Genomic DNA, 8304 nt, shown 5'->3' on the forward strand with positions numbered 1-8304 from the left:
AGTTATGCCACAGGAGGTTTAGGTTGGATATTTGGAAAAGGTTCTTCACCCAGAGGGTGATTGGGCTCCCCAGGAAAGTGGTCACAGCACCAAGCCTGCCAGAGTTCAAGAAGTGTTTGGACAATGTTCTCAGGCACATGGTGTGAATCTTGGGGTGTCCTGTGCAGGGCCAGAAGTTGGACTTGATCATCTTGATGAGTCCCTTCCAACTCAGGATATTCTTTGATTATATGAGATCATATATGGATTTCAAGAGAAATTTGCTCCCGAAGAAATTAATTTTTGAGGGTAATTCCAGTGTGACTTAAGAATATAACTGCGACCCTGATCTTCATCCTTTATCAAAGGAGTTTTCTAGGTAACTGTATATATGCTGCAGGATTCCTTAAAGTTCAAGTCTAAGATTTTGCATTTCATTCTGATTTTTGTGGACGCTTTTGTTGAAAACCTGAGAATGGGTTTGATACCTGTGTGATGGTAGATTGTTGCAGCACTGGAGTAGTTGCTGCACATCTTGACGTAACAGTAGATAAAGGATTGTTATATACCTTTTAAAATGTGGAAGATGTGGACTTCTCTCTGAAATGTAGGAATGAATCTGACTCTCCTTCCTTCTTAACATAGTATCTGTCCATGTAAAAGGTATTTGGAAAAACAATCCCTAAGCTTCAGCTCTGATCATGCAGCTTTTGTCTGATTGGTTGCCCTGATGTATATCTTTACAGATAGCAACACAGACTGCAAAAAGTACTATAGTCATGTCTTCCATAAGGCTAAGATAATTATAATGCAGGCTGCTTACTTATGTCAAGGAAACAGATACATAATATACTTTTTTTAAAACGTAGTTCTACAGCATGTTGTTATTGTTTAAAATACACATGCTTACTCCTATTATCAAAAGAGAGAGATCCAGATCTAACAATCTTGAGACTTTAAAAAAAGTTTTTAACTATGAAAGGAGTTCAGAAGTTTTTTCTGTTTTGGCACTGGCAACTTAGCAAACTTCGCATATACCGAAACTTTGGGAGAATGTTCCTAGAAAGAAAGGAACTCCTAAAGTTACCATGGAGCTATGGGAAGTGGTGTACTAAAGGTATAGTCAGTTACCAGTGATTGTTATACCAATTAAGAATGATATTGTTCATTCATGAACGTATCTTTTGTAAAGATAGTTGAAATTTCATAATGTAGAATGAGTCATGCTGACATATCAGTGTAATACTGATTTGGCTGTCTTAAGTTTACCCTAATATATTTTGCCTGATGAACTTGTATAGTTCTGTAAACTTTTGAATTCTATTTTTCCTAACCATTTGACTTTCATGGAAGTTTTTAACATAAATTTTACATAAGTTGTGGATTCATCAGATTCTTCAGGATGACTTTAATGTTCTGCTATATGCCTTACCTAATATCTTGCAGCACAAAGGACATCAGTGTTAATATGGGAGGTTGGGGAGATTCTCAAACCAGAACTGATAGAATTTCCCTTTAGAGGAACCCCAACATAGTATATGAGCTATATGAGCTTCTTACATTGTTTTTTTTTTAATCTTGGATAAAACTGTGCTGACAGAATCATAAATAAAATTTTGATAAAGCACTTAACCACTTATGTGCCTAGGACTGTGAACTGCAACCCCTTACATCATTACTTAGATCTGGACCTCTATTTTTAGTCAATAATGAAAAACTACTGCTGTCTTGAACAATGAATTATCTTCTTAAGGTAGAATAAGGAACTCTTTGGGGTCCCAGAAATAGACCAGTAGTGCTGACTGTCTTATGAAGAATATCTAAAGATATTCTTACTGAAAAGCAGCAGTCCAGGTACAGATTGGCTGCAGACAACAATTCAATGGATCTGTATTCCAGCAATCAATATGATCCAAATTGACTAATAATCTACATCAAGCAAAAGAAGAGTTTGGAAAACTGAACTATCATTGAAGCAGATAAAGATTTGAAGTAAGCAGTTTCTTCAGACTCTTTGACTTTAGATGAAGTGTATCGTTTTTAGGACCCTATCACTGAAACTGTAAAATACTGTAAGAGTAGGTACTGGAGAGGGTAAGCTGCATTTTGTTAATAAAGTGCCTAGTAGTCATCAAATGCCTTGAAAGATCTTATCATATTGTAACTGAGAGTCGGGAATAAAACTCTCTAATATTCTAATTTCAGTGTTAGAAAGCGGCATTACTTTATTTTGGCACCAGACATGCAGGGGATATCTCCTCTTATCACACATACCACAGCTAAGACTAGTTTATATTTATGCAACTAATGCATATTCATTACATTTTCTGAAAATCATACATATATGCTAAACATTCTCGCAAATTCATTTGCATATTTAAATCACTTCTCAGAGCTTATTTACATTAAAGTAGGGGGTCTTTTGAGGGTCTCTGTTGGTCATTTGGAGAACATCCCATTCCTTAAATTATCCTTTTTCAGTCACAGGCCTACAAAAATGTTTCTTCTCTTTGAATGCACCCCAACAATGCGGTCTGGCCAAGATATACCTTCTTATCAGCATTGTTCAGGCCCCAGTCTTTAGGACCAAGATAACCACTTGCACATATTAATACAGGACTAAGCACTGTCTGTTAAACCTAAAGGAATTAACAAGACTTAAACACTATTTGTTGCAATTAAAGATTTTCTCAACGATATGTCGATGAAAAAATGCTTGGTTATGAATCCACTTCAAACAGCATGAATCTATTCTCCTGGGTGTCAAATAACTCATATGCATTCTAGCCTTCAGTATAGTCACTCCTTAGTGGTAACTGAATATTTTAGAGAGATTTTAACTCAAGATTTCTGTGTGCCTTACGCAAGTACAGTAATTTCACGACCATAAGGCACACCGGACTATAAGACGCACTTTTTTTTGCCGCGAAGATCCGTGCCGCGCGCAACAAAGTAACGAATTAGTAACGGAAACCCGCGATTGTGGAGTTTACTGGCAGGGGCTCAATTTGGAAACATTTTTCACAGATCGGTGTAGGCTTTCAAAGGTAGCCCCAGGCGCCCTCCCCGTGCAGTGGGCCCTGGCACTCCCGCCCGCCCCCAGTGCCGGCTGGCGCGGCTCGGCGCAGCCGCGGGACCGCCTCCCCCTTGCGGCTCCGTTCTGCCGTGGTGCTGTTCCCCCTCATGGCTCCGCGAAGCTACCGTGCCGTTCCCTCGCTCAGCTCGGCGCTCCTGCCATGCCGTCTGTCCCTCACTGGGCTCTGCGCCGCCGCCATGCTGCCCGTCCCTCGCTCGGCTTGGTGCTCCTGCCGTGCCGCCCGTGTCCCGCTCGGCTCGGCGGCACCGCCGCCATGCCGCCCGACCCTTGCTTCGGCTCGGCGGGGTCGCCGCCCTGCCGCCTGTCCCTCGCTCAGATCGGCTTCGCTGCCGTGCCGTTCCGCCTCGCGGTTCCGTTGTGGCACCATGTTGTTCCCCCTCGTGGCTCCGCGGAGCAGCCCTGCCGCACGTCCCTTGCTCGGCTCGGTAGTGCCACTGCCCTGCCGCCCATCCCTCGCTCGACTCGCCGGCACCAACTGCCCTGCCTCCCATCCCTCGCTCAGCTCGGCGGACTGCGGCCCCGTCGACCCCTATCGGGCTGTGACCCCGCTGCCTCCAGCACCGCAACCCCGCTGGCCGCGCCTGCCCCTATCAACTGTGGCGCCGCTGCCCCCAGCACTGCGGTCCCGTCAGTCCCTATCGTGCTGTGGTCCCTCGGCTCAGGCCGCCGCGCAAAACAAAGTAACAAAGTAGTATCGCCTCCCTGCCCGCGCTGCTCCTGGTGCCTGGGGCACCCAGGGCTGCCCCCTGCCTTCCAACCCGCACTGTTCCCTGTGCCTGGGGCTGCCTGGGGCTGCCCGGGGCCACCCTCTGCCTTCCAGCCCGGGGCTGCCCGGGGCCGCCCCCCGCCTTCCAGCCCGCGCTGCTCCCTGTGCCTAGGGTAGCCTGGGGCCGCCCCCTGCCTTCCAACCCGCACTGTTCCCTGTGCCTGGGGCTGCCCGGGGCTGCCCCCTGCCTTCCAGCCCGCGCTGCTCCCTGTGCCTGGGGCTGCCCGGGGCCGCCCCCTGTCTTCCAGCCCGCGCTGCTCCCCGTGCCTAGGGCCGCCTGGGGCCGCCCCCTGCCTTCCATCCCGCGCGACTCCCTGTGCCTGGGGCCGCCCCCCGCCTTCCAGCCCGCGCTGCTCCCTGTGCCTGGGGCCGCCCCCCGCCTTCCAGCCCGCGCTGCTCCCCGTGGCTAGGGTTGCCCCCCGCGTTCCAGCCCGCGCTGCTCCCCATGCCTGGGGCTACCCGGGGCCGCCCCCTGTCTTCCAGCCCGCGCTGCTCCCCGTGCCTAGGGCCACCCCCTGCCTTCCAGCCCGCGCTGCTCCCCGTGCCTGGGGCTGCCCGGGACCGCCCCCTGTCTTCCAGCCCACTCTGCTCCCCGTGCCTAGGGCCGCCTGGGGCCGCCCCCTGCCTTCCAGCCCGCACTGCTCCCTGTGCCTGGGGCCGCCCCCCGCCTTCCAACCCGCGCTGCTCCCTGTGCCTGGGGCCGCCCCCCGCCTTTCAGCCCGCGCTGCTCCCCGTGCCTAGGGCTGCCCCCCGCGTTCCAGCCCGCGCTGCTCCCCATGCCTGGGGCTACCCGGGGCCGCCCCCTGTCTTCCAACCCGCGCTGCTCCCCGTGCCTAGGGCCACCCCCTGCCTTCCAGCCCGCGCTGCTCCCCGTGCCTGGGGCTGCCCGGGACCGCCCCCTGTCTTCCAGCCCACTCTGCTCCCCGTGCCTAGGGCCGCCTGGGGCCGCCCCCTGCCTTCCAGCCCGCACTGCTCCCTGTGCCTGGGGCCGCCCCCCCGCCTTCCAACCCGCGCTGCTCCCTGTGCCTGGGGCCGCCCCCCGCCTTTCAGCCCGCACTGCTCCCCGTGCCTAGGGCTGCCCCCCGCGTTCCAGCCCGCGCTGCTCCCCATGCCTGGGGACGCCCGGGGCTGCCCTCTGCCTTCCTGCCCACGCTGCTCCCTGTGCCTGGGGCTGCCCGTGGTTGCCCCACCATGGCTACTCGGCGCTCCCGCGGCGCCGCCCCCCCTCGCGGCTCTCACTTCCGGGGTGGCAAATTTCGCAACTTTGTACATCAGATAAGGCGCACCGGACTATAAGACGCACTTCCGGGTTTAGGGAAAAATTTTAGTCATAAGGGTGCGCCTTATAGTCGTGAAATTACTGTATATTCATATTTCTATAGAGATCAGAGTTTCTTCACTTCTGAGATACCACTTTTAAACTACCGTGGGGCCAATGCTCTGGGTATGCGGTAGCCGTTCCTCCACCCGGGGGAATGCGACACGCCTGCGCAGGAGCCACGGCGCCTGACGGCAGCTGAGCACATGCGCGGGACTAGGGGTCGCGAAACTGTGTGCAAGGAGGCGATTCCATCGTAACAGGAAGGGTGGTGTGCCGTGGCGGTGCCTGTTTCTCTTGCGTCTGGGCAGCTGAGGCTGGGTTCACTTAGGCCTGTGGCGGCGGAGTGATGATGGCGTACTTCGTGGAGAGCTTCTGGGTAGGGAAGTGCCGCGGGCCGGTTCCTCCGTGTCGCGAATCGGACAGGGAGGACACGCTGCGGTGCAGCGCAGTGCAGAGCAGCCAGCGTACTTTTCGCAGGAGCAACCTTGACTCTTACGTCACCTTGGGGACTGGGCTTGGGCCTTGCCGCGGGGAGTGCGGTGGAGGGATGGGGGTTGCTGATCTCTCCGCGGCCTTCTCTGCCTCCTTCGCCTGCTGCGTCTATCCTCTCCTCGGTCAAGTTGGGCCGTAGGGGGAGCGCCCTGCCCCGTGCAGTGCTCAGGGGCCCATTAGGGAGAAATGATGGGGGAGAGAGTTTGCTGGTCCAAGGGATGTGCAGATACGAGCAGGACAGCATTTGCTAGGGGTTCTTAACACTTACAACCACTGGTGCATGGATGGGGCTTCTACTGCAGCCTGATCTCTCTTCGTTGTCTCCCATACAATACAGTTGTTTGGGGGAACAGCATTAACCGTAACAACTTACACAGTTCTTTCATGTCAAAGCAAAACTGCGTCTCGGAAGTTTATACTTCTGTACCGACAACTCAGTTCTATCTGCATGACAGAATGTACAGTCTGAACAGCAGTCAACTAGAGAAACTACACTTTCCAGTCTGTTTTGGAAACATAATTTGTCAGTAATTTTTGTGCAAATATTTATATTTTTTACTGGATAGTTATACATGGAGGAAAAAACTTAAAATCTGGATTTGGATTATTGATCCTTGCATGAAATGAAACTTTTTGTTGTGACTGTAGCTGGTTTGAAACATTAAAGTGTGTTCTTGTAAGTAATTTCCATTATATATAGATAGGTTTTGTCATTTTGAGTACACTCATACTGGTACAGTATTCATTATCTTTGACTTACTGTTTTCTTAGCACTACTTGGGAAGTGCTACATAAGTCTTTACATAAATTTGATTTTTAAATGTTTTTTTAACTGATTGGTGCAGGCACACTTGTTAATTGTGAGTCTATTAAAATGCTTCAGGTCAACCAAAATAAATTACTTCTAAGCCAGTCAGTATATTTGTTTTAGTTTTTGTAAGTTCTCTATATAACTGAGATTGGTCTCTCTGTAATGTTGTACATGGTAAGTCTGAAAAATCTGGGATATAAAAATATATGATAAAATGTTTTTGATGAATTCTTTTAATTTTATCGTTTTAATCGCTGGTGTTACCTGTAGATTTTTGAGAAATGGTTGTGAGGAAGATTCCTTTCTTTTCAAGTTCTTTTGTAATGTGGCTGTGTCCAGGGTTAATTATTGTGAAGACACTCACTCTAATAAGACACATTCTCATATGCACTTATGTGATATGAGTGATAATAAGGCTTGTCATGTTTCCACCTGGAGTTCCATTCACATGTTTACACAGTGCTACTCTTCTGGTTGGCATACATAAAAAGCAGCAAGCATTTTAAAATCTCTCATATCCTACAAGAACATTTAGGCTTATTCTATTTGCTTAGAACTGAATAATGATTTCTAAGTCACTGAATAGTAACTTTTAATAACAAGCTTCTAATTTTTAGGTTTGAATTAAAAGATTAGTAAAAAGCAAGAAATATCACATTAGGTGTCCATTAGTTTATTTAAATTAATCACAGTTTTTCATCATGTTTGGAAGAAAAGTGTCACAGCTACACCTGGTCTGAAGCTGCACAGATAAATTTGGCCATTACAGAAACCCAATTCGGCTAGCCTAGTTCGTTAAAGAGTAGAAGTAAACAAGTCCCCGGGTAAAGCAATGATAGGTTGGATTCGAACTCAGACAGGGGACTCCTGCTAATCCCATTCAACCCTGAATGCAGACACATCACTGGCCAGTGAGCTGGGTGGTGCTGAGACCCTGACCAATCAAATGTTCAAGCGTTGGAATTGTGAACCCCCTACAAAAGGAGGCACTCAACAATAAACTCCGGTTGTTGTCGCATGATCCTCACTGTGTTCTGTCGAGTCCCTGTCTCCAAAACTGCGACCGTGACATAATAGAAAAGCAATAATTTAAGTTTAAAAAACTGGACCATAGATGTAGAATTAGGGTATTAGCAAGTTTTAGTATGATCTTAAAAAGTTATACTTTTTGATTAATGTTTTGAGAAACTATGTTGGTTAAAGAAAAGGGAGTGATATCTATGGACAAGAAAATAATTTGCAGAAAATTACCCAGGTTGTTCTTAATGGGATGAAAAGAACAGAACTGAAATCTGAAAATATGACAACTTCCTAAACCGATCTTTACAGAAGATGACTCCTGCTGCTACTTTGAACATAAGAATGTCTGTTCTGGATGAAATGAATGTTGTCTGCTTCAGAATTCTGTCTTAGTTACCAATACCAGATAATACATGGAAAAAACATGCAAGAGGCTAATTGAGGACCTGTTTCAGTGAAGGTTTCTTGCAGTAAAAGCTGTCAAAATAACCTGCCTTTGTTTTCTGAAATTTTCCATCAAAACTTTAGTTTTAGCCCAAAATAGACCTCAATGAAGAATTTATTTTAAAATTTCCACAAAATGTAACCATTATGAATCTGGCAGGTACTCAGTGACACTGACATTTGCGTGGTTTCTGAGTTGAAATGGAGACAATGACAAAAAGCTTTCCACTAAGTGAAACAGGTGAATTCCAGAGTCCATATGTGATGGTCAGTCTTCTGTTGGAAGGACTGCACAAACCAAGGAATGTTGTTTCAAGAATCCCTGATTCCAGAGAACACATTATGAAGCCAAGCAGGTATCCAGATTTAGTGGA

Source organism: Catharus ustulatus, chromosome W (genome assembly GCF_009819885.2).
Source record: "Catharus ustulatus isolate bCatUst1 chromosome W, bCatUst1.pri.v2, whole genome shotgun sequence".
NCBI classification, from domain to species: domain Eukaryota; kingdom Metazoa; phylum Chordata; class Aves; order Passeriformes; family Turdidae; genus Catharus; species Catharus ustulatus.